This window comes from Triticum aestivum, chromosome 4B (genome assembly GCF_018294505.1).
Source record: "Triticum aestivum cultivar Chinese Spring chromosome 4B, IWGSC CS RefSeq v2.1, whole genome shotgun sequence".
NCBI classification, from domain to species: domain Eukaryota; kingdom Viridiplantae; phylum Streptophyta; class Magnoliopsida; order Poales; family Poaceae; genus Triticum; species Triticum aestivum.
This window is the reverse complement of record NC_057804.1, coordinates 2,929,939-2,956,353: the sequence shown is the minus strand read 5'-3', so window position 1 is coordinate 2,956,353 and position 26,415 is coordinate 2,929,939. Positions and strand designations below refer to the sequence as shown.

Here is a 26,415-nt window from a genome sequence, read left to right as displayed (position 1 = left end):
ATCACAGACGCACGAGGGACGGCAAGATCTGCAGGTACACACATTCATAAAAAGAAAAGACGCGCAGGTACATACATTGATGCTTGCAATTACAGTTTCATGTCCTGATCCAATATGCTACAGGGATCTGGTTTTCATTTTCGTTTCGTGATAGTTTTCGAACATGTTTTCTTTAGTTTACTTGCCAAAAAAATGATTGTGCCTTATCTTTTCTTGAATAGCCGGGAACATACAAAAGGGCCAAGCATAAGAATGGGGTGACTGAATAATTCATCGTCTCAAAAGTACAACACTAGTACATTGCTACATAGTACGCACTGATTACATTTTGATTGGGTTTCTTCTTACAGTATATAGTGTTCCAGAGTCAGAATTTGTAACACAAGTTAGTTGCTTCCAACCACAACATATATAGACAGAGCCCCAGAACAAACCTGAACTTAATCTGATTGCACTGATCGAAGAAACAACAGATTGCTAGACCATACTGACAGCAGGATCTCACCACCATTTGTTTGGTCCAGTATACATCACTCCCAATTCCTATGACATACAGTTACAATTTAGCAGCCGGGAGCTTGAATGAACTACACTCTCTGACAGTCATTTGTGTTGTTGCAGTACAAATTAAAAGCTGAAATACCAGTATACTATTGACTGATCTATCAAAAAAAACATAGTTTTTCAGAGAACCAATACAAAACACCCGTGAAAAAGAAAAAGAAAAATGCCACTATGGAGAAGCTGCAACCTGAGCTGCTTTCAGAGAACAGAGCAGAGCAGCGCAGAGTAGCATAAACTCCATTAGTTGCTTGCACTGCACAAACGACAGACTTGCCCAAGATCACCATGTTTCTTCACCAGCTACATAGTCCGCCAAGAAATTTAGCAAGAAGTTTACATCTATAAATTGGTAACTGTATATGTCACACTTAGCAAGAAATTTGTATGGTGTCTGAATCTCTGCAGGTAAGTGTATATGGCATTATGGCTGATGCTTTCCTCGTATCCCTGCATGGATTCGATCATCATGTAAACATGAGATGCCAACGGTCATGGCATTAGGTAAGAATACTCAAAATTAGTAGAAGTTGTAACACAAGACGTACATATATCCTTGCATCATACGGTGCATTCACTTGAAATGATATACCCTTCCTCGTTCCGCTGGAGTTTCAGCCTAGTCCTCCTATTCAACAAATCGATCCTGGCAAGCAAAACAAAACAGTGGGAGAGACATTCAGCTATCCTATATCATACTGATGAAAATAATATGCATGGAACCAACAAAGATTACATTAAGGAAGAATATTATTAGCTAGATTGAAAGAGGGAGAGACCAAAGTATTACCTGATGAATATTTGTCTGTATGTTGCAAGATTCAGATGTGTGGAACACGTGCCATTTCTTCTCATCTCCTCCTTCCTCTGCATAAGCCTCGACTTGCTTGATATGACTGAACTTGTCCCACTCGGAGCTTGATTCACCCTCAGCCATGGAAGTGAGTACTTCTAGGTTGCTGGTCAGCAGCAAATGACTTGGCTTTACAGTCTGCAGGTAGACCGGAAGTTGATTTTCCCAGCGGGAAACTCTCACATGGAGTCTCCGGAGTGCATCCATGTCCTTCAGTGTCTTGAGCTTTCTGCAGTAACTAATTCCAAGCTTTTGTAATTTTGGAAGATTGGATATCATGGCCAGTTCGTCTATGTTTCCCAAGTCGAGCTCAACTACAGAAAGAAAGTTCTCTAGGGAGTGCAAACCTTTGACGTTCCATATTTCTATCCTCTTCAAAGCCATTGCATGAGACATTAGTCCTGGAGGCATACGACCCAGTTTGCAATCACTGATACGAAGTTCCTCCAATAAGGGCATAGCTTTCACTTCCGTCTCCCAAACCCACTCCTCCCATTCCTCCATTCCGTCAAAATGCAACTGCTGGAGTTTAGGAAACGTAGCAGCCAACTGAGATGAAGGACGGTGCAGTTGATTGTACTGTTGAACAAATTCAGGACCAATACACTTGATTACTGGAGCCCCGTCCACCATTATCCACTCCAAATACGGGAGCCTACACAAGCCATCTGGGAGTTGGGTGCAGCAGGGCAGGTCTTCGAGGACTAGAATCTTCAAGCTCTCGAGAGGCGCCATAGCTGTGGACGCCATCCATCCTGGGAGCCGGCGGCCAAAATATCTTTTTATTATGATGTGTTCTATGCAAGGCTGAGGACATAGCACATCAAACACCGCCTCAATTATTTGCTCCTCCTCCTTAGACTCAGAGACTTCTCCTTGGACCAACCCATCTCCCACTCTACCACCACATCTCAAACAAAGATAGGTAAGTTGTTTCTTTGCATTTATCCTTGCCTTTGCAGCCAACAAGGCACTAGATACATTTTCTAGGCTCTCTAGTGAAAGTTCATTGAGCTGGGAAAGAGACCCCAACTCTTCCAAACTACACCAGTCACCATCAGTATAGGCTGGAAACCCATATAGTGCACTCAAATTTGTAAGAGCTCGGAAACCCCTAGGAATACTACATATACGTGTGTCATCAATATCAAGATATCTCAACCCTTGCAGCTTGATAATGCTATCAGGAAGTTTCCTGAAACTTTCACAACCATCAAGGCTAATATGTTGTAGGAATTTCATCTCATGGATGTTCTCTGGTAGTCTACACATATCAGTCCTCTTTAATGCCAAATATCTCAAATGCTTGAGTTGGTATATAGATTCAACTAGTGCAGCAATATTTGCAGAATCTATATGCAAAAGACGTAGACTTGGGAAGATAGTCAAAGAATCCCCAGGCTGACTTTTGAGGTTTCCAGTTAATATTAGTGATCTAAGCAATTTTTGCTCTCTTAAATATCTCCACTCAAATTCATCGGATCCCACTCCTTTCGTTTCTATGGATAATCTAAGATAATTCGGTGATCTAAGATTTGTTTTGATAGTATCTCCATTGTGACCTACTAGTGTTTCATCCCTAGCCACAAATTGAGCAAATGAGCGAATAACATCATGCATGTTGCAAAAAAGTTGACTAGGGCAATCTGTATCTACCTCTATAAGGTTCCTTACTATTAGCTCCTTGTAGTACTTATTCCCTTCTTCCAAATTACGACTATATGTGTCTCCTTCAACCAATCCTTCACCAACCCACATGGACACAATTTCAGTATCATTTATCACTGTCTTTTTTGGTTTGAGGGAGAAGTGCAAGAAGCACTGTTTTATGTACGGTGATAAGTCCTGATAGCTAAGATATATGGCATAATTTAGTTCCTTTGACATTTGAGATACTGACCAGATATCATCATTCAGGACATCTTGCCAATCACGTCGTGTTTTCTCCTTCTTGCATAAGAGTCCACCCATAACTTTTATAGCAAGTGGTAAACCATCGCATTTTGCTAGAATCTGAAACCCAATATCTTCTAGCATATCAACTTCTTGTTCATTTTCCTCTGATGTGAGTACCTGCAAATAGAAACTAATTGATAAGCTGCATACAATCCATAATAATTGCCAAACATAAGCCGGAATAATCCATTAGTTACTTTTGTAAGCTGTACGTCATGCATACAAATGAACATATTGTTTAATATCTTCCTAGTTTCATATACCTACTTGATGAACTCATGTTATGGTGAAATTTAAGGCAAGGAAGCATTAGAAATAGATAAAGTTCAGATTGGTAGACCTATGCAAGTGTAGATCAAATTAACTTAACAGTGTGGTCCCAAACGACATGTATTATATTGAGTTTTGGGAAGTACCGACCTGCTTCTTGAGCAATGACCAAGCATCTTGTGAAGCTAATTTGTCAACATGATGGTACGGATGAAAGGCTTTCATGCTTCGGGCTACAGTGTCATGTCTGGTGGTGATGAGGACTCTACTACCGGGGCCACCATAGCTAAAGGGAGTCATTAGATGTTTGTTCCATGCATCGACATCCCACATGTCATCTAGTACAAGAAAGAACTTCTTGTCCTTGATGGCGTTCTTGAGAGCATCGACGAGTAGGGCCTTGTCTTGAGCCCCACCCCCTCTAGGCAGATCTGCCCCAATGGCAGTGATGGTCGTACTTAACAACTCAACATCGGTGAAATCTTGTGTGATGCTAAGCCATATCTTCTTAGTAAACTTCCCTTCGATGGCCTCATCATTGAAGACCTTCTTGCCGAGGGTAGTCTTACCAATCCCTCCGATACCGACAATGGCGACCACGATGAGGTGACCACTCTTGTCACCTACCACCTCCCTTGTAAGCACCTCCACAAGTGCCCTCGTGTCCTCCTCGATCTTCTCTCCAACCACACCGGACCGCTCTATCAGTGAATCTGTTTTGCGGTCAATGGCAGGAGACCGAGTGGTCTTTTGGTCTTGGTAGGCTTCTAGCTTGATGAAATTGAAACTGCTGCCCCTCTTGCAAATATCATCCAAATTTTGGTTGAGCAGCTTGATGCGGATGTCGTGGGCGTGGAGGGGATTCCGCATGCAAAAAAGCAGAGGGTTAAGGCACCCCCTGTCCTTTGTTTGACCTTTCTCCATGGCCTTGAGCTGACATAGGTCGAGGATGTCGGTGGCCAGGTACATGGCACGCTTCAGTTCCCCCACCCACCCCTGTACACTCTCATCGGTGATGTTCCTCCGATCAGCATCAGCAAAGAAATTCTTGAGGTCCCCAAGCTTGATGCTCAGGTCTTTGATCCCGTCAGACACGCCGATTAGAATGGCCACCTCTTCTCTGGCCATGTCGGCAAGCATCTTGGTCACGTAGGACGCCAAAGCATCCAGAACCCCCGCCATTGGTTGCAGGGTACGCTCTCGATTGAGCTGGTACTGAAAACAAGGATGCAAATGAAAATTAGTCCTCTGTATTACAAGTCAACAGTTCCCATGCTAACAGGAAGGACAATCAGATTCAATCACTAGAGACTAGCAACAAATGAAAAGGAAAAATGTGGCTCGCAAACTAGAAGACAGTGCACACAAATTTGGTTTGAAATAAAACCGATGTAGTACCTTGAACAAACACCAACAATTGAAACGGAAAGACACACGATCAGCTCTTTTAAAAAAGAAAGGATAATCAGATTCACTCACTAGAGGCTAGTAACAAATCCAAAGGAAAATGTGGCTTGCAAAGACAGTGCTCAGTAATTCGGCTCGAAATAAAACCGATATAGTATTACCTTGAACAAACACCAAGAATTGAAACGGAAAGACACATGATCAGCTCTTTCAAAAAAGAAAAATAGCTAGAGTAAGTGTTGTGTAGCTGGATTCAACTATGTACCTTGAATCGACTAGAGAGATGAGAGACGGATCTTGTTGCAGAGATAGATATCCCGTGCTGTCTCGCAAGTAGTTGCAGGGTCCAGTGGCTTGAGCTGGAACTGAAAACAAAGGATGCACACAAAATGAGTCCTCTTTATTATTACCTTTCACACAGCAGAGACTACCAACAATTCCTTGTAAAGGAAAAGCATGGATTGCACACAAAAGAAAGTGCACACTAAATTGAGGGGACGGTCAATTTTTGAGTAAGTGGGGTGGAGCTGCTTCAATCGATGAATTACCTTGGATCGATTGGAGAGATGATAGAAGTAACAGTGAGCAGAAAGCGAGACCCCTTGGTCTAGATCTGGCGATCTATATCCGGCAGTCAGCAATGGTCCTAGTACTTGCGGTCTAGCACAATGCTGCGTGAGGTTGCCATCTCTATCCTACATTGCAGAAATTAAAAGCTTGCTGTTCAGAAAAAGATCCGAGCTTAATTCGTAGTGCAGAAATCAAAATGCAAGCTTTGTAGTACTGAACAAAACGGAGCCTCTGTATAATAATCTAATGTGTGAGCTTAATTTGTACTGTAGAAGTCAAATCTAAGCTTTGTAGTACTGAATAAACCGGAGCCTCTGTAATAATATAATGTGTGAGCTTAATTTGTAGTACTAGTGTACTAGTACTTGCAAAGCAGAGCTCTAAAAACTACTTACTCCGTTCCTAAATATAAGTCTTTGGAGGGATTCCATTATGGACCACATACGGAGCAAAATGAGTGAATCTACACTCTAAAATGTATCTATATACATCCGTATGTGGTTCATAGTGAAATCTTTACAAAGACTTATATTTAGGAACGGAGGGAGTACTAGGTACTTTCTAGTAAAAAGATGTGAGCTTAGTTGGTACCGCACAACAAATTGGACTGCACAAATCACAGGCTACTAAAAGAAGATCTGAGCTCAATTTTCACAGCACAGCACAAAACAAAATCAAAGCTTTGTACATACTCAACAAATCGGAGCTTTCTATGACTGCGCAAACCCAGAATCCGGTGCTTTCTTCTGCTGAAAAATTTGGAGTTTCATACGTAGTACGGAAAACATGTCAAAGATTTGTAAGAAAAAATTTAGTCTGAGCCCCATTCAGATCAGATCTGAGGATCCGCTGCGCTAGGACGAAGAGGAGAGGAAGGGGGTCGTCACCTTCTACTTGTATGGCGGCTGCGGCAACGTCGGGGGAAGCGGTCGTCGGTGTCGCGCTGTGCACGGCCGGCTGCCGGCGGCGTAGAGGAGAAAGAAAGAGTGGGAGTGAGCAGAGTGAATTAGCACACGAGAAGGGTGAATTTAATCTCGGTTGGCGTCCGCAATGAGCAGAGCAAAGGTGGCCGACCAAAGTCTGTAGCTTCACGAGGGCTGAGGTCCCAATCAATCAGCCAAAGGTGGTAGGCTCCCTCTTCCCGGCCACATCGCCATCTCTGTCCAGAACAGTGAGCTCTGCTTGATTGATTCATTTGATTGATTGAGGTCCCAGCCAGCGTGCGAGCGAGCGCCACCGTCCCCACCCTGCCAAATTTGGGCCTCATTATTTGGTCTGTAGGACTTCTGTAAGAACTCTATATGATAGGATTTGCAAAGGAAAAAATTCCTTTGAAGCCCTTTGGTTTACAGGAATGGATTCCTATTCTTATATAGGATAGGAATCAATCCTTCACATTTTGAAGGGAAAAAAATATTAGCCCAGACTCAATGGAAAATTTCTATCCTATGCATCAAATTGCATCTCTTCTTTATAGGAATTGAGATGCATGTCATCTCACTTCTTATGATTTTTCAATTCCTATAAAATTCCTATTCTATGAACCAAAGAAGGCCTTGATGTTTTGATTATTTTTAAAGTTCCTCCAATATGACCCGGTTTAAAAAATATTGGGATCTGACCCTTTTTCTACCATTGGGTAGGTTGGCGGTAGGTTAACGGCAGCCAGGCCTGATTAGGATAGGAACCGGGCTCTTTTTTCTTTGAGAGAGAGAGAGAGGAGGAACCGAGGGGATTTTTTTTCTAGGGTAGGAACAGGACGGATGGACAGTGTACGAGTGGAATTGAGTGGTTTGATGGGTTGCGCCGCACGCCCGCACAAAACGGGTGCGATAGAACTGGGACCGGCTAGCGCGGTCGATGGACTAGGGTGAGAAATAAGTAATTCTTCTCCCTGGGTCTTAAATAGACGTTTTATATATATATATATATATATATATATATATATATATATATATATATATATATATATATATATATATATATATATGTCTTTGTTAAGTTGCAACATCATTTCTCTATTCTTTGATTGCCCCAATCAATTGTCTCATTTAAAATTTTATACATGTCACAGAGAGCATTTCAAAGCTATATTCATTTGTCATCTGTCCAAACCATTTGTACAATGTTTTAGATCGTTGCTTGGTAGCTGAATCAAAATTGAAATACAAACATGACAATGTGCTAGACCATCTTTTCATTAAATACTTGACAGTGAAGTACTACTGACCAAGTGTGCAATATCATTTCATTGCACATACAACCATCACTGCTACCACGCACAATCATTTTACACAGCAAAAGCAGCTCATCCATCCTTTTCACAAATTAAGTGCCACCATCCACTTCTGCCTCTGATGCATTTGTAGCGACTCTACACACTGAACCCTCCTGCCAGTTATAAAACTCGCATCCCTGAAGCCCTTTTTGCTCACAGAAGCAAAAAATAGGAAAAATATGGAAACCAGATTAGATGGAACAAGTGAGAGATTTTCTTACCCGATGGTTGGGACACTTAGAAAATTTGACATGGGTTCACCTCTGAGTTGGAGACGAGGCAAATGGTGGTCCTCCACTTGCAATGCGGGCATTGCACTAGTGAGAGTGGCACCCGATAGGTTGTTCATGGCAGGGGCGGAAGGACTAGAGGCGGAGCCCACACCAGCTGGTTTCTGCTGCGTCTCGCCGTTGATGAGCTCGCATACGATCTTCCAGACATGGCACAACGGTGGCAGAGGCGGAGTTCGTGCCCTCTCTCTCTCTCTCACCGCACACCCCGGGTCCAGGTGGCAACGGTCCAAGCGCCACGTCTGCCAGCCAACGTAGCTCGAGCAAGTTTGGGACCTTTGTTGTATGTCTTGAAAAGATTTGGGACCTAAATATGCACTTTTGAAGTTTTAGGACTAGATTGACACAACTCGCATAGTTGTATGAGTTATGATGCATTTTATTCATTAGAAAACCCACAAATCAAAAACCCTAACTTAAGCGCTATACAACTGACCTGGTACATGCCACTGTCAGAACAGTTGATGTACATGAGGCTGGAGTCTAGTTTCGTCCTTGGAAACCCTGGTGCCGCAGGGCAATGGCCGGCGGACACCCAAATGTCACGCCGGCAACAAAGCTAGTGGCCGGCACACGAGCCAGCCTTCAAAATGGACAAGTTTTTGGGACCGGCAACAAAGCCAGCGGCTGGTAGACGAGCCAGCCTTCAAAACGACAAGTTTTTGGCGCCGGCAACAAAGCTAGCGGCCGACACAGCGGCCAGCCTTCAAAATGGACAACCATGGTGGTCGTGGTCTGACCTAGCTAGTTTTGGCCGTCGCGAGCGAACATCTCCTTCTGCCGCTTCGCGAACCAAGCCTTCCTCTCCGGTTACATGTTGTTCTTGTCGACGCTCATGAACGCGAGTGCCACCTCCTTGGCTTTGGTCTCGGCATTGGTGGCCTCAATCTCAAGCTTCTTGAGTTGAGCGGCCTCCTCGATGTCAAGCTTCCTCCTCTTCACAGCCTCTTTCATGTCAATGTTTTTTGTTTGAAGATCTAGGTATATCTTCATTTGCTCCTCCTTCCCTTTGCTCCTCCTATCTTCCCTCACTTCCTTTTGGCTCATCACACTAGTAGAAAACAGGGCTTTCGTCCAGGCCAGTTTAGCCCATTAGTCCCGGTTCAATCCAGAACCGGGACCAATGGAGCTATTTGCCCCGGTTCGTGAGCCCAGGGGGCCGGCCGGGCCACGTGGGCCATTGGTCCCGGTTCGTCCGGACCTTTTGGTCCCGGTTGATGGGACGAACCGGGACCAATGGTCCTGGCTCCTGGCCCACCACTATTGGTCCCGGTTGGTGGCATGAACCGGGACCAAAGGGTTACCTTTAGTCCCGGTTCATGCCACCAACCGGGACTAAAGGGTTGGCCCTCGTTGCACCCAGCTTTTAGTCCCACCTCGCCAACAGAAGGGCACCCACACCTGTTTATAAGCCCGTCCCTCTCTTTGTTGTTGATCTCCTCTCAAAGTGAAAATAGATGCACCTATAGAGGAAATTGGACCTAAATTTATAAATAGAAATTGATTATGAATTTATGTTTAATTTTCTCTATAAGTGCATCTATGTTCACTAACAGAGAAGTTTTTATTTTTTGTGACCTAAAAGAAAAAAGAAATCACCAAAAAACTGTAAGTATTTATTTCTAAGTAGAACTGAAAAAATAATGGCACTAGTAAAGTTAATCACAAACTTCAAATTCACACAAATTTCAAAGAATTCAATTTAACTATTCACACAAATTTCAAAGAATTAAAAAATAAATCAAAAAACCAAAAGAAAATAATTAATGCAGAAAACAAAACAAAAAAACTGGAAAAAACTAAAAATAGCAACAATAAGTATTTTATTGTAAGTAGAAACAAAATAAAATGAATAAAGCAACAAAGAAAACAAAAAAAGAGTTTCCAAATTTGAAAACTAATGGCACTAACAGAAAGTTTATAATTTTTCTAAAACTAAAAGCAAAAAGAATTAAAAAATAAAGCAAAAAACAAAAGAAAATAAATAATGCAGAAAACAGAAGAAAAAACTGAAAAAAATAAAAATAGCAACAATAAGTATTTTGTTATAAGTAGAAACAAAATAAAATAAATAAAGCAACAAAGGAAACAAAAAAGAGTGTTCAGATTTGAAAACTAATGGCACTAACAGAAAGTTTATAATTTTTCTAAAACTAAAAGCAAAAAGAATTAAAAAATAAAGAAAAAAACAACAAAAACTAAATAATGCAGAAAACAGAACAAAAAACTGAAAAAAAATAAAAATAGCAACAATAAGTATTTTGTTGTAAGTAGAAACAAAATAAAATAAATAAAGCAACAAAGAAAATAAAAAAAGAGTTTTCAGATTTGAAAACTAATGGCACTAACAGAAAGTTTATAATTTTTCTAAAACTAAAAGCAAAAAAAATTAAAAAATAAAGCAAAAAAACAAAAGAAAAATAAACCAAAACCAAAATAAACTAAATAAAGCAACAAATAAAACAAAAAAACAAAAAAAATGCCACCTACTGGGCCCCCACGGCCTGAATACGACTAGAAACCCTATGGGCCAGGATTCAGGCTCGTGGAAGGCCCAGTAGGCCCACAGGCACAGATGGCAGAGTTAGGCCCGAAAGCCTGCTTTAGAGAGGAGCTCGAGAGGGGAGCCGCACCGCACCTTATAAACTGGTGCGGCTCCCTCTCAACTAGCGAGGTGGGACTAAACATTTGGCGCGGGGCAGCACAAGGCCTTTGGTCCCGGTTGGTGGCACCAACCGGGACTAAAGGGGGCCTTTGGTCCCGGTTGGTGGCACCAACCGGGACTAATGCCCCCTTTAGTCCCGGTTGGTGCCACCAACCGGGACCAAAGGCCAATTTTCAGCAGCGACCAAAGGGCGGGAAGCGGCGGCCTTTGGTCCCGGTTGGTGGCACCAACCGGGACTAAAGGGTGGCATTAGTCCCGGTTGGTGCCACCAACCGGGACTAATGCTCAGTGTATATAAACAACACTTGTGAAAATTTTCAGTTTCATCGCGCATTTGCCCCCCGACGACGCCGCCAGGCTGCCCCGCCGCCATCGCAGTCACCCGTGCCCCCGAGCCCACGCCGTCGCCGGCCGCGCCCTCGAGCCCAGACGCCGTCGCCACCCCGCGCCGCCCCGACGCCGTCGCCACCCCGCACCGCCCCGACGCCGTCGCCGCGGGCCACCCTGGCCGCGCCGTCCCGACGCCGTCGCCGCCCCGCCTCTGCCTCGCCGTCGCCTCTGCCTCGCCCCGCGCCGCTTTGGTCAGGGCCGGCACCGCCCCCCTCTTCCCCCCTTTTTTTTGCAAATATAGTTTTTTTCCTGATTATGTGTGTATATGTATGAGTATATATGTATATGTGTATATCTGTTTATATGTCTTTTTTTAGATTTTTTTTGTTTTTTGCATTTTTATAAAAATGTATATATGTTCTCTGTGTATATATATGTTATGTTTATATGTATGTATGTTATGTTTATATGTATGTATGTTTATATGCAAAGCATATGCAAAGAAAAATGTATGTATGGTCATATGCAAAGAATTTTTTTTTTTGCATTTTTATAAAAATGTATATATGTTCTCTGTGTGTATATATGTTTTATGTTCATAGATTTTTATTTGAACATTATTTAAAGAAAACAAGCAATACAAGAAGAAGAAAAAGAATGAGAGGAAAAAGGAAAAAAGAAGAGGAAGAAAGGAGAAGAAGAGGGGATAGGAAGAAGAGGAGAAATAAATAAGAAGAAGAAAAAAGAAGAAAAAGAAGAGGAGAAGAAGAAAAGAATAGAGGAGAAGAAGAAAAAATAGAAAAATTCTATTTTTTCTTCTTCTCCTCTATTCTTTTCTTCTTCTCCTCTTTTTTTTCTTCTTTTTTTTCTTCTTCTTCTTCCTTCTTCCTTCTTCCTCTTTTCTTCCTTTTCCTTATTTTCCTTTCTCGAGGGATAAGAAGAAAAGAAGAGGAGAAGAAGAAAGAAAGGAATAGAGGAGAAAGAAGAAACTTTGACACGAGGGGGGGGGTACCGATACCCCCTCCCCGATAACATTATTTTCCCATGTATATGTATGTTGCGTCATTGTCGATATAACGAGGGTGTCGAGGATCGCCGAGGGGTCGAGGGTCGGGAACTAGGGTAGAGGGTCGAGGGTCATTAAGGGGTCAAGGGTCGAAGGTTTCAGGGTCGAGGGTTCCTATAGTGTCAAAGTATTGAAGAAATCCAATAGCTTGTGGGCGTCGATGCCCACGTCACTTGTGGGACATAGATGTACTGTTCAACGCCGACCCCCTCCCGATAGCTTCAACACGTGGGGGGGGGTCGATATTACCCCCTCCTAGCTTGAAGCGTTGTCGAGGCCACCCCCTAACCCTTGAAGCATTGTCGAGGCCACCCCAAACCCTAGAGAAGCAGCGTCGAGGCCACTAATATGATTCCTTATTGTGATTAGCTAGCTAGTTCTACGTTTGCCACTAATATATCCATATCTGTCATGTTTGAATAATAATTGCCATGTTGTAAATATTTGTAGAAACTATGGACACCCCCCGAGACGAAGCACAAGAAGCGTTGTTGAGGGACATAATCGCAGAAGGAAGTGATGCCCTCTCGATGTTTCTCAATGACAACGATGGTCTGGAAGGAGAGGGTGAAGAAGCAGCTGGCCCTCTCCTCATTGATTTACATGGCTCCGATGACCCAATGCCGGTGCAAGAAGGAGAGGGTGAAGAAGTAGACCGTGAGGACGGCTCCGGTGATCACCAAACCGAGTCCGGCCAGGTATACATATTAGTTAAGCCTGTGCTGACTAGCTAATTGATGCATTCATTGTTTTGGTATGTACACATATTAATTAACTCTCGTCTTTGTTCTTTTTTCTAGCCCTCCGGATCAAGCACAACTTCAGTAAAGAGACGAGGCCCGAAGAAAAAGTTGAGCTCGGATGAAAAGTTTGAGATCATACAAATCGCGCGCGACGGCCAACCGATTGAACCCTACCGGACAAAGAAGGCATTTGTTGCTCAGTGTGGGGTTCTGGTTAGGGACAAGATCCCGATCAGCATCCAGCAATGGTATAAGCCTAAGAACGAAGACCCTGAGGTGTCTTATGTCAATGAGATGCAGAAAGAGAATCTTTGGACTGAGCTGAAGTCAAATTTCACCCTACCGCCGGAGGATGATCCGGAGAAGCCAGTTATAGAGCCATTAATCAAGTCTTTTGCTCTGAGGAAGATGGCAGACCTATTCAGGAATTGGAAGAAAGACCTCAATAGGTATGTCGAAAAAAATGAGACACCAGAATTCATTGGCAAATATGAGAAGATCAGAGATGACTGGCCCGCATTTGTGGCCCACAAGACATCGGAAAAGAGTAAAAAAATGTCGGCGACAAACAAGAGAAATGCTGAGAAGAAGAAGCTTCACCATCACACGGGGTCAGGTGGCTACCTCGTAGCCCAGCCTAAGTGGGCCAAGGCTGAGAATGATCTGCTTGATAAAGGGATCGAACCAGAGACAATGAACTAGCCAGAACGTTGCCGGACTTGGTTCTTTGGGGTCGGCGGATCCTTGGACCCTATAACAGGGAAGTGCATTTGGACGGAGGAACAATTGGACATACCAGTCAAGAAGCTTCAGCAATATATCAAAGCAGCGCAGCAAGGTACGTTCGTTCCAGACAGGGAGAAGGACGAGCTCACAATGGCCCTCGGCAATCCTGAGCACCCTGGACGGACACGAGGCACGCCAGGCTCCGTTTCGTGGAAGGCTGGATTTCCGGACGCAGGGGGTTACAAAACCCACGAGAGGAGGAAGAAACTGGAGCAGAGCCAACTGCAGTCGCTGCACGAAAGGGTAATGGGGCTAGAGGAACGAGAAGCAGATCGCAGCAAACGACCTGCCGAAGCTTCCCCGAAGCTACCCCGCCATCTCAGCGGAAAAGCAGCGTGGCTTCCACCGAGCTGCTTCAGCCAGAGCATGCCTTGACGGTTCATGCCAGCTATCCCATGGATGCTATCACGGATGCTGAAAATTGCCACCTTATGGCGCAATGGAGCAATTTGAAGGTCAAGGCGGCTGTTGGCTCTGTTTATCCTACTAAACCCGACTCAACTTTCACTGCCGGCCGATTCCAGAAGGATATGCTAAGGTGATGGTCGATGAAATAACAGAGGGATTTGAGGACCTCCGGCTTGACCACCCTACCGGTGAAGGGGAGTATCGGCTGGGTTCTGCTCTGAAGACTCCATGCCTATGGCGGAAGGATCTCATCAACCTTCCGAACTGGACGCCTCCGCCTCCTCCTCCTCCTCCGGCGAGTCAGGGCACTCCGCCTCCTCCACCGGCGAGTGACGATCAGGGCACTCGGCCCGCTCCTTCTCCGGCGTGTGGCGGCACTCCGCCTCCTTCTCCGCCTGCGCCGGCGCGCCCGAGTAGCCAGCCTCCTCCTTCTCCGCCTCGTCAGCAAGGGCAGAAGGGACCCGCCGCCGCTCCAGCTTCTACGGCGCGTCGCAGTCCTTCTCCTCCACCTCGTAAGCAAGGAAAGAAGACATCCGCTCCGTCTACTCTGCCGGCGTCTAGCAGTACAGCCAAAGGCGGGAGGAGATACAGATTCGGTCCTTCTCTGAAGACTCCAGAGAAGTTACCGTACGAGAGGAGTGAGGAGGAAAACGCGAAGATCGCGCAGACCGAAGTGGATGACTGGTTTCAAGGGTTGAAAGCAAAGAGACATCCACCTCCGGAGGAGAAGGTAGATCCGGTGAAAGGGAAGCGCACTCTAGCTGCCCTGACAAAACCACCCAAGTCTCCGCCGAAAGGCAACTATGAGCGCATTATTGGAAAGGCACTTGCCGAAGCGGAGAGGTCGGGAAGTACTAAAAGTGATCAAAGGATGGAAGAACGACGAGCTGGGAAACAAATTGCCCAGCTCGGCGAACAAGCAAAGCAATTGTGCCCCCCGCTCAAGGTGCCTGCTAGCGACATCGTCGATCCGAGGATGGTGCCCGGTTATGGCAATCCTGCAAATTACCTGCCCGACGATGTACATTATGATATCTTGGAGGTGCAGATACAAAGATACGAGTACGGGAAGCCTCTCGTCAAAGATGAAAGTTCTCTATCAACGATGATGCGAAGATTGCATGATTGGTACATGAAAACCTGCAAAGAGTCTGAGTGGAGGAATACTTTGTATATGAGAGTTAAAAAGGAGCATGACCTCCTTGGAATTGAACTGTTGCCTATTCCATTTGAGGAGTTCTATCAGTTTTTCAATCAATTGGCCATCAATAAAGCAACGGTCACCTCCTACTGTCTGTAAGTAGTACTACTTCCGTCATTAAGTCTCTCTATATAACTCAGCCCTTTCATTTGCATGTATTTATAATTATCCTCACTATATTATGCAGATTGAAGATCGCCGAATTGAAGAAAAGACAAGTGGGAGATATTGGGTTCATTAACACGTATCTCATAGATGCAACTGAGGTTCAATATCGTGCCCAAGAAACCGAGGCCAACTTGCTACGATCGTTGGAAATAAATGAACACAAAGATATAATACTCTTTCCTTACAACTTCAAGTGAGTGTTACTGTCTTGTGGCATATTCGGTTTCCTTATTAGTGCAGGTTATAGTAATGTAATATTGATGAGTTATGCATGTGTGCGCAGCTACCACTATATTCTCCTAGAGATTAAGCTTGAGAAGGGAGTAGTAACTGTCTTAGACTCCAAGCGAAAAGATCCCAAGGAGTATGCGGACATGACTGAAATGCTCGAGAAGTAAGTTAAATCGATCATTATCCACCATATCAGCAACTTAATTTGTTCATTTCTGATATCAAGTAATTGTTTTCTTTGTATGGCAGGGCTTGGAGAAAATTCACCAAAAAAGCTCCGGGACTACCGAAGAAGCTGCAATTTAGGCACCCGAAAGTAAGTACTATATAGTAGCATATTCCAGGCATCTCCTAGTGATTCAAGCGCTAGTTTCATCAATACCATTTAGCATGCTTGCTAATTATCAGTTTGATTGACCTCTATTTCTTGTAAAGTGGTTGTGGCAGGAACAAGGGAATGATTTCTATGGATACTACATTTCCGAGTCCATCCGCCACACGACCTGTGAGCGGGGCTACTCCGACAAACAATATGAAGTGCGTAAATAACAATATTCACAATTTTATTTTATTACCATCATTTGTGTTGAGTTTCATTCATTCATATATATATATATATATATATATATGTATTGACCCCCTTCTTAAAATTAGATGTTTCGGATGCGGGATGAACTCCTAGCACCAGATCGCATGCGAGCAATTCAAGAGGAATTGGCGGCATTCTTTCTTGACCACGTGATCGCTGAAGACGGAGAATACTATGTGGACCACGCGTCCGTATTTTAGGAGATTATATATTTGTAAAAGATAATTATTGTATATATGTAGCCGGTAGTGTCGGATAGATATACGAGAACTTGTTTGTTCGACCAATCTCTCGGAGAAGGAGAGGTGGTCGATATCACTTCTCTCTGTATGCATATATGTTCATGACGATCTTCTGTTTGCTTACTAGCTAGCTAGCGTGTCTAGCTAGTCCTCTCTATATGTATGTATGTATGGTACGTAGCGTTGAGCAAGCACGGACAAAAGAGAGGACACTTCTCTCTATTAATTAGCTAGCTATAGCACAATATATGAAACACCTAAATTAACCCCCCAAAACCCCCCAAACCCCCCCCCTTTAAAAAAAACAAAAACCACAGCCACATAAACGCTGACGCGTGGATGCCTATTGGTCCCGGTTGGTGCCACAAACCGGGACCAAAGGCCCTCCTGCCTGGGCTCAGGGGACAGGCCACGTGGAGGCCCTTCTGTCCCGGTTCTGGATTGAACCGGGACTAAAGGGGTCAGGGCATTAGTACCGACCCTTTAGTCCCGGTTCACGAACCAGGACTAAAGGCCCTCACCAACCGGGGCAATAGGCCCTTTTTCTACTAGTGTCATGTCCTCCAAAGTTCCTTGCAAAGCTATGGAAGACTTGTCACGCTTCTCATCCGCCTTTGAGCTTGTCTTCCCTCTCGGCCTCTTGAGCAAGTCTCTCTCCTCAGCCACGGTCTCCTTCCCTCCTTTCTTCTTACGAGCGGCATATTGGTCTTTGAACTTGGGGCAATCATTGACAAGCGACCAACAATGTGTGAGAGTAAACGTCTTATTCTTCTGCCGGGCCTTGAAGGCTTCCAAAGATTGGAATGCCTACACAATCAAAGATGCAGCCACGATTGTAACATGAAAGGATACAAAATGCATCAAACGTAAAATGGCATGCCAACATAAATGGACGAATGTAGAAAGGAGCGGAGGTAGAAGGAAATGGATTACGGAAGAATGTGGGATGCCATCCCCCTCCCCTTCTTATAAATGGGCGGAGTCGGGGCTCGGCCGCCCCACTCGACCAATCCAGTCATCGGGGGCGCAGGGAATCAGGACCGGCCCGCTACCCCAATCAGCGACGGCCCGGTTTCCCGCCTCCGCCGCCTGCCACCTGCATGAAGGACACATGTCAAGAAAGCAAGAATCGAGAAGACGGGTCAGGCGACCATTCCCCACCCCGTGATCGTACGGTGCGGACGCCTTGAAAACCGTGACCCGAGTCCACCCAGTAAATGGGCTGCGCCTTTGCGCCTCCCTCTTTTCATGCGGATGGCGCGAGCCGCCTCCTTTCCCATTAACTGCGATGTGACGCATGCGTGTGGAGACCGCCCCACGCATGATCCCCACGTCACGCACGACCCTCCACGTCGCACGCTCAACGCTGGTCGTGGGGAAGCAGCGCGGACGAACAGTTACCACGGTAAAAATCCGCCCCACCTGCCCGCGCACCATTCTGGGACCAGCCCAACAACGCGTCGTGCTTATGTGTGGCACAGGCCCGGGGGCTTCTGTCGGTGTACAAAAGTAGGGGCTCTCCTTTTGACCCCTTTACTTGTGCACGGGCAGTCAAAGCCGCGCGCCACGGCTGCACCTAGCAGGGCAGAGGAGGGAGGCCGGAGGAAAGCTGAAGCACAAGATAAACAAGGCAACGCCAAGACCAGAAGCATAAAAGAGCAAAGGGGCGAGGTGGACTCCCCCGGCAAGAGCCTTGCCGGGGCAACTTGCCCAACGCCAGTAGAGCGAGCCACCCCTGAGCCCAAAGGTTCCAAACGCCGCCAACAACTATACTGGAACTAGGGCTCGGGAGGCACCTCCGTGGTGGCATGCAGATCTTTGTGAAGATCATAAATCCATAGGATCAAACGAGGACCAGAAGACGACGACCCTCGGCGGGATTCTAGCCGAGGAAATCCACAAGACCCCCGGCAAGCGCCTTGCCGGGGGCGACCGCAGCGCCACGCCAAGACCCTTGCTTAGGGCATTGATGTCTACTACGCAACCTTCTTCTTGTAGACGTTGTTGGGCCTCCAAGTGCCGAGGTTTGTAGGACAGTAGCAAATTTCCCTCAAGTGGATGACCTAAGGTTTATAAATCCGTGGGAGGCGTAGGATGAAGATGGTCTCTCTCAAGCAGCCCTGCAACCAAATAACAAAGAGTCTCTTGTGTCCCCAACAGATCCAATACAATGGTAAATTGTATAGGTGCACTAGTTCGGCGAGGAGATGGTGATACAAGTGCAATATGGATGGTAGATATAGGTTTTTGTAATCTAAAAATATAAAAACAGCAAGGTAACAAGTGGTAAAAGTGAGCGTAAACGGTATTGCAATGCTAGGAAACAAGGCCCAGGGTTCATACTTTCACTAGTGCAAGTTCTCTCAACAATAATAACATAATTGGATCAAATAACTATCCCTCAACATCAGTCACTTCAAAGTCACTAATAGCGGAGAACAAACGAAGAGATTATGGTAGGGTACAAAACCACCTCAAAGTTATTCTTTCCAATCAATCCGTTGGGCTATTCCTATAAGTGACACAAACAACCCTAGAGTTCATACTAGAATAACACCTTAAGACACAAGTCAACCAAAACCCTAATGTCACCTAGATACTCCAATGTCACCTCAAGTATCCGCGGGTATGATTATACGATATGCATCACACAATCTCAGATTCATCTATTCAACCAACACATAGAACCTCAAAGAGTGCCCCAAAATTTCTATCGGAGAATCAAGACGAAAACGTGTGCCAACCCCTATCCATAGGTTCATGGGCGGAACCCGCAAGTTGATCACCAAAACATACATCAAGTGAATCACGTGATATCCCATTGTCACCCAAAATACGCACGGCAAGACATACATCAAGTGTTCTCAAATCATTAAAGACTCAATCCGATAAGATTACTTCAAAGGGAAAACTCAATCCATTACAAGAGAGTAGAGGGGGAGAAGCAACATAAGATCCAACTATAATAGCAAAGCTCGCGATACATCAAGATCGTGCAAATCAAGAACACGAGAGAGAGAGAGAGATCAAACACATAGCTACTGGTACATACCCTCAGCCCCGAGGGTGAACTACTCCCTCCTCATCATGGAGAGCGCCAGGATGATGAAGATGGCCACAGGTTAGGGTTCCCCCCTCCGGCAGGGTGTCGGAACAAGTTCCCGAGAGGTTTTTGGTGGCTACAGAGGCTTGCGGCGGCGGAACTCCAGATCTATTATGTTCCCCGAAGTTTTTAGGGTATATGGATATATATAGGCGGAAGAAATACGTCAGGGGAGCCAGAGGGGCCCACAAGGGTCTGTAGCTTCACGAGGGCTGAGGTCCCAATCAATCAGCCAAAGGTGGCAGGCTCCCGTCTCTGTCCAGAGCAGTGAGCTCTGCTTCATTGATTGAGGTCCCAGCCAGCGTGCGAGCGAGCGCCACCTTCCCCACCCTACCCCACCCGTCCAAATTTGATGTTTTGATTTTTTTAAGTTCATCCTAATATGACTCCAGTATAAAAAAAACGGGATCTGACCCTTTTCCTATCAACGGGTAGGTTGACGGTAGGGTTGTATAGCTTACCGCCGAGCGTCATCTAACTTTATTGTTGCTGACGTGTCCTAACGGACATACCGCCAGCTGTCTGGCGGTAGAGAGGCTGGCGTAGGGTGTAATAAGCTACCGATGCACTCTTTGGCGGTACGGTCATGCACCTGCGCCTAGTGCTGTAGCCTCGTCGACCACCACGCCGTCGCGCCCCAACCAAGGTCAACCGCCTCTTCCCACGGCGCCCAACAATGCGTGAGAATAAACGGCTTGTTCTTGTGCCGGGCCTTCAAGGCCGTCAAAGATTGGAATGCCTACACGATCAAAGATGCGGCCACCATGAAAGGACACAAAATGCATCAGACATAAATGGCATGCCAACATGAATGGGCACATGATAAAAAAATGAGAGGTTCATACCAAGTCACCAAGGTCTAAGCCGCTCACGGGACAAGCCTTGACGCTCTCAAGCACTCTTGTTGGATGAACCCCCATCTCTTTTGGATTGAGTTGATGCCGCGGGTGCTAGCAAATTGGAAGGGGGCAAACTTCCTTCGCTCATGAAACTTCTTGTGAACTCTTGACCTAAAGACGAATACTTTTTGCTCGACACATTTCGTGTGATCTTGGCCTATCTCCATGTCAACCTATTCATCGTCATCTTCAGAATACAAGTCATCATCTTCATGCCAAGAGTTGCCATGGCCGTCCTCATCTTCATCATGGCCGGTGAATTGAGTGTCTTCATAGTGGCCGCGTCCGTCCTGGCTTTGGGTGGAGTCGCAATCAATAGATTGTGCGTGGCCATCAACGTGGAAGGCCTGGCCACGACCCTTGAAGATGACGTTCTACATGGACGCCGAGAACTCAGGGTCGTTGGTATTGGCATTTCGTCGAACAACATGCGGGCGTCGGCCATGCTCGCCGAAGAGAACGAACGTGGCTGCTTTCTTTGCATCCCGTCGGACGACTGGCCAACACGGCTGTACCCCGGCGTGACGTTGAGGTCGATGACGCCCGCGGGCATGGCCGGAGTGACCACACTGAAGGAAATATGCCCTAGAGGCAATAATAAAGTTATTATTTATTTCCTTATAATCATGATAAATGTTTATTATTCATGCTAGAATTGTATTTACCGGAAACATAATACATGTGTGAATACATAGACAAACAGAGTGTCACTAGTATGCCTCTACTTGACTAGCTCGTTAATCAAAGATGGTTATGTTTCCTAACCATGAACAATGAGTTGTTATTTGATTAACGAGGTCACATCATTAGTAGAATGATCTGATTGACATGACCCATTCCATTAGCTTAGCACCCGATCGTTTAGTATGTTGCTATTGCTTTCTTCATGACTTATACATGTTCCTATGACTATGAGATTATGCAACTCCCGTTTACCGGAGGAACACTTTGGGTACTACCAAACGTCACAACGTAACTGGGTGATTATAAAGGAGTACTACAGGTGTCTCCAATGGTCGATGTTGGGTTGGCGTATTTCGAGATTAGGATTTGTCACTCCGATTGTCGGAGAGGTATCTCTGGGCCCTCTCGGTAATACACATCACATAAGCCTTGCAAGCATTACAACTAATATGTTAGTTGTGAGATGATGTATTACGGAACGAGTAAAGAGACTTGCCGGTAACGAGATTGAACTAGGTATTGGATACCGACGATCGAATCTCGGGCAAGTAACATACCGATGACAAAGGGAACAACGTATGTTGTTATGCGGTCTGACCGATAAAGATCTTCGTAGAATATGTAGGAGCCAATATGGGCATCCAGGTCCCGCTATTGGTTATTGACCAGAGACGTGTCTCGGTCATGTCTACATTGTTCTCGAACCCGTAGGGTCCGCACGCTTAAGGTTACGATGACAGTTATATTATGAGTTTATGCATTTTGATGTACCGAAGGTTGTTCGGAGTCCCGGATGTGATCACGGACATGACGAGGAGTCTCAAAATGGTCGAGACGTAAAGATTGATATATTGGAAGCCTATGTTTGGACATCGGAAGTGTTCTGGGTGAAATCGGGATTTTACCGGGTTACCGGGAGGGTTACCGGAACCCCCCGGGAGCCATATGGGCCTTCATGGGCCTTAGTGGAAAGGAGAAAGGGGCAGCCCAAGGTGGCTGCGCCTCTTCCCCCTCCCCTAGTCCTATTAGGACTAGGAGAGGTGGCCGGCCACCCCTCTCCCTCTTTCCCCCTTGGGAATCCTAGTTGGAATAGGATTGGTGGGGGAGTCCTACTCCCGGTAGGAGTAGGACTCCTCCTGCGCATCTCCCTCTTGGCCGGCGCACCCTCCCCCCTTGGCTCCTTTATATACGGAGGCAGGGGCACCTCTAAACACACAAGTTGACACAAGTTGATCCACGTGATCGATTCCTTAGCCGTGTGCGGTGCCCCCTGCCACCATATTCCTCGATAATACTATAGCGGAGTTTAGGCGAAGCCCTGCTGCTGTAGTTCATCAAGATCGTCACCACGCCGTCGTGCTGACGGAACTCATCCCCGACACTTTGCTGGATCGGAGTCCGGGGATCGTCATCAAGCTGAACGTGTGCTCGAACTCGGAGGTGCCGTAGTTTCGGTGCTTGATCGGTTGGATCGAGAAGACGTACGACTACTTCCTCTACGTCTTGTCATCGCTTCCGCAGTCGGTCTGCGTTGGGTACGTAGACAACACTCTCCTCTCGTTGCTATGCATCACATGATCCTGTGTGCGCGTAGGAAATTTTTTGAAATTTCCACGAAACCCAACAGTGGTATCAGAGCCTAGGTTATTGATGTTGATGTTATATGCACGAGTAGAACACAAGTGAGTTGTGGACGATACAAGTCATACTGCCTACCAGCATGTCATACTTTGGTTCGGCGGTATTGTTGGACGAGACGACCCAGACCAACCTTACGCGTACGCTTACGCGAGACCGGTTCCCTCGACGTGCTTTGCACAGAGATGGCTTGCGGGCGACTGTCTCTCCAACTTTAGTTGAACCAAGTATGGCTACGCCCGGTCCTTGCGAAGGTTAAAACGGAGTCTATTTGACAAACTATCGTTATGGTTTTGATGCGTAGGTGAGATTGGTTCTTACTTAAGCCCGTAGCAGCCACGTAAAACATGCAACAACAAAGTAGAAGACGTCTAACTTGTTTTTGCAGGGCATGTTGTGATGTGATATGGTCAAGGCATGATGCTGAATTTTATTGTATGAGATGATCATGTTTTGTAACCGAGTTATCGGCAACTGGCTGGAGCCATATGGTTGTCGCTTTATTGTATGCAATGCAATCGCGATGTAATGCTTTACTTTATTACTAAACGGTAGTGATAGTCGTGGAAGCATAAGATTGGCGAGACGACAACGATGCTACGATGGAGATCAAGGTGTCGCGCCGGTGACGATGGTGATCATGACGGTGCTTCGGAGATGGAGATCACAGGCACAAGATGATGATGGCCATATCATATCACTTATATTGATTGCATGTGATGTTTATCTTTTATGCATCTTATCTTGCTTTGATTGACGGTAGCATTATAAGATGATCTCTCACTAAATTATCAAGAAGTGTTCTCCCTGAGTATGCACCGTTGCGAAAGTTCTTCGTGCTGAGACACCACGTGATGATCGGGTGTGATAGTCTCTACGTTCAAATACAACGGGCGCAAAACAGTTGCGCACGCAGAATACTCAGGTTAAACTTGACGAGCCTAGCATATGCAGATATGGCCTCGGAACACGGAGACCGAAAGGTCGAGCGTGAATCATATAGTAGATATGATCAACATAATGATGTTCACCGATGAAACTACTCCATCTCACGTGATGATCGGACATGGTTTAGTTGATTTGGATCACGTGATCACTTAGAGGATTAGAGGGATGTCTATCTAAGTGGGAGTTCTTTAGTAATATGATTAATTGAACTTAAAATTTATCATGAACTTAGTCCCTAAAAGTATCTTGCTTGTTTATGTTGATTGTAGATAGATGGCTCGTGCTGTTGTTCCGTTGAATTTTAATGCGTTCCTTGAGAAAGCAAAGTTGAAAGATGATGGTAGCAATAACACGGACTGGGTCCGTAACTTGAGGATTATCCTCATTGCTGCACAGAAGAATTACGTCCTGGAAGCACCGCTGGGTGCCAGGCCTGCTGCTGGAGCAACACCAGATGTTATGAACGTCTGGCAGAGCAAAGCTGATGACTACTCGATAGTTCAGTGTGCCATGCTTTACGGCTTAGAATCGGGACTTCAACGACGTTTTGAACGTCATGGAGCATATGAGATGTTCCAGGAGTTGAAGTTAATATTTCAAGCAAATGCCCGGATTGAGAGATATGAAGTCTCCAATAAGTTCTATAGCTGCAAGATGGAGGAGAACAGTTCTGTCAGTGAGCATATACTCAAAATGTCTGGGTATAATAATCACTTGATTCAATTGGGAGTTAATCTTCCGGATGATTGCGTCATTGACAGAATTCTCCAATCACTGCCACCAAGCTACAAGAGCTTCGTGATGAACTATAATATGCAAGGGATGAACAAGACTATTCCCGAGCTCTTCGCAATGCTGAAAGCTGCGGAGGTAGAAATCAAAAAGGAGCATCAAGTGTTGATGGTTAACAAAACCACTAGTTTCAAGAAAAAGGGCAAAGGAAAGAAGAAAGGGAACTTCAAGAAGAACAGCAAGCCAGTTGCTGCTCAAGAGAAGAAACCCAAGTCTAGACCTAAGCCTGAAACTGAGTGCTTCTACTGCAAGCAGACTGGTCACTGGAAGCGGAACTGCCCCAAGTATTTGGCGGATAAGATGGATGGCAAGGTGAACAAAGGTATATGTGATATACATGTTATTGATGTGTACCTTACCAATGCTCGCAGTAGCACCTGGGTATTTGATACTGGTTCTGTTGCCAATATTTGCAACTCGAAACAGGGGCTACAGATTAAGCGAAGATTGGCTAAGGACGAGGTGACGATGCGCGTGGGAAACGGTTCCAAAGTCGATGTGATCGCGGTCGGCACGCTACCTCTACATCTACCTTCGGGATTAATATTAGACCTAAATAATTGTTATTTGGTGCCAGCGTTGAGCATGAACATTATATCTGGATCTTGTTTAATGCGAGACGGTTATTCATTTAAATCAGAGAATAATGGTTGTTCTATTTATATGAGTAATATCTTTTATGGTCATGCACCCTTGAAGAGTGGTCTATTCTTACTGAATCTCGATAGTAGTAATACACATATTCATAATGTTGAAACCAAAAGATGCAGAGTTGATAATGAAAGTGCAACTTATTTGTGGCACTGTCGTTTAGGTCATATCGGTGTAAAACGCATGAAGAAACTCCATACTAATGGACTTTTGGAACCACTTGATTATGAATCACTTGGTACTTGCGAACCGTGCCTCTTGGGCAAGATGACTAAAACACCGTTCTCCGGTACTATGGAGAGAGCAACAGATTTGTTGGAAATCATACATACCGATGTATGTGGTCCGATGAATATTGAGGCTCGTGGCGGATATCGTTATTTTCTCACCTTCACAGATGATTTGAGCAGATATGGATATATCTACTTAATGAAGCATAAGTCTGAAACATTTGAGAAGTTCAAAGAATTTCAGAGTGAAGTTGAAAATCATCGTAACAAGAAAATAAAGTTTCTACGATCTGATCGTGGAGGAGAATATTTGAGTTACGAGTTTGGTGTACATTTGAAAAACTGTGGAATAGTTTCACAACTCACGCCACCCGGAACACCACAGCGCAATGGTGTGTCCGAACGTCGTAATCGTACTTTACTAGATATGGTGCGATCTATGATGTCTCTTACAGATTTACCGCTATCATTTTGGGGTTATGCTTTAGAGACGGCCGCATTCACGTTAAATAGGGCACCATCAAAATCCGTTGAGACGACGCCTTATGAACTATGGTTTGGCAAGAAACCAAAGTTGTCGTTTCTTAAAGTTTGGGGCTGCGATGCTTATGTGAAAAAGCTTCAACCTGATAAGCTCGAACCCAAATCGGAGAAATGTGTATTCATAGGATACCCAAAGGAAACTGTTGGGTACACCTTCTATCACAGATCCGAAGGCAAAACATTCGTTGCTAAGAATGGATCATTTCTAGAGAAGGAGTTTCTCTCGAAAGAAGTGAGTGGAAGGAAAGTAGAACTTGACGAGGTAACTGTACTTGCTCCCTTACTGGAGAGTAGTTCATCACAGAAAACTGTT

At 45.2% G+C, this 26,415-nt stretch overlaps 1 pseudogene across 1 annotated transcript; it reads right to left on the bottom strand.

Annotated features, from left to right (window-relative positions):
- Positions 1-426: 426 nt before the first annotated feature.
- LOC123094097 (putative disease resistance protein RGA3) lies at positions 427-9,232 on the bottom strand (annotated as a pseudogene). The gene is made up of 8 exons (XR_006445755.1): positions 9,000-9,232; positions 8,622-8,634; positions 5,596-5,742; positions 5,313-5,412; positions 3,791-4,855; positions 1,352-3,487; positions 1,110-1,207; positions 427-1,011 (listed from the first exon to the last, which is right to left on the bottom strand). The product of XR_006445755.1 is annotated as a putative disease resistance protein RGA3 (transcript).
- Positions 9,233-26,415: the final 17,183 nt, after the last annotated feature.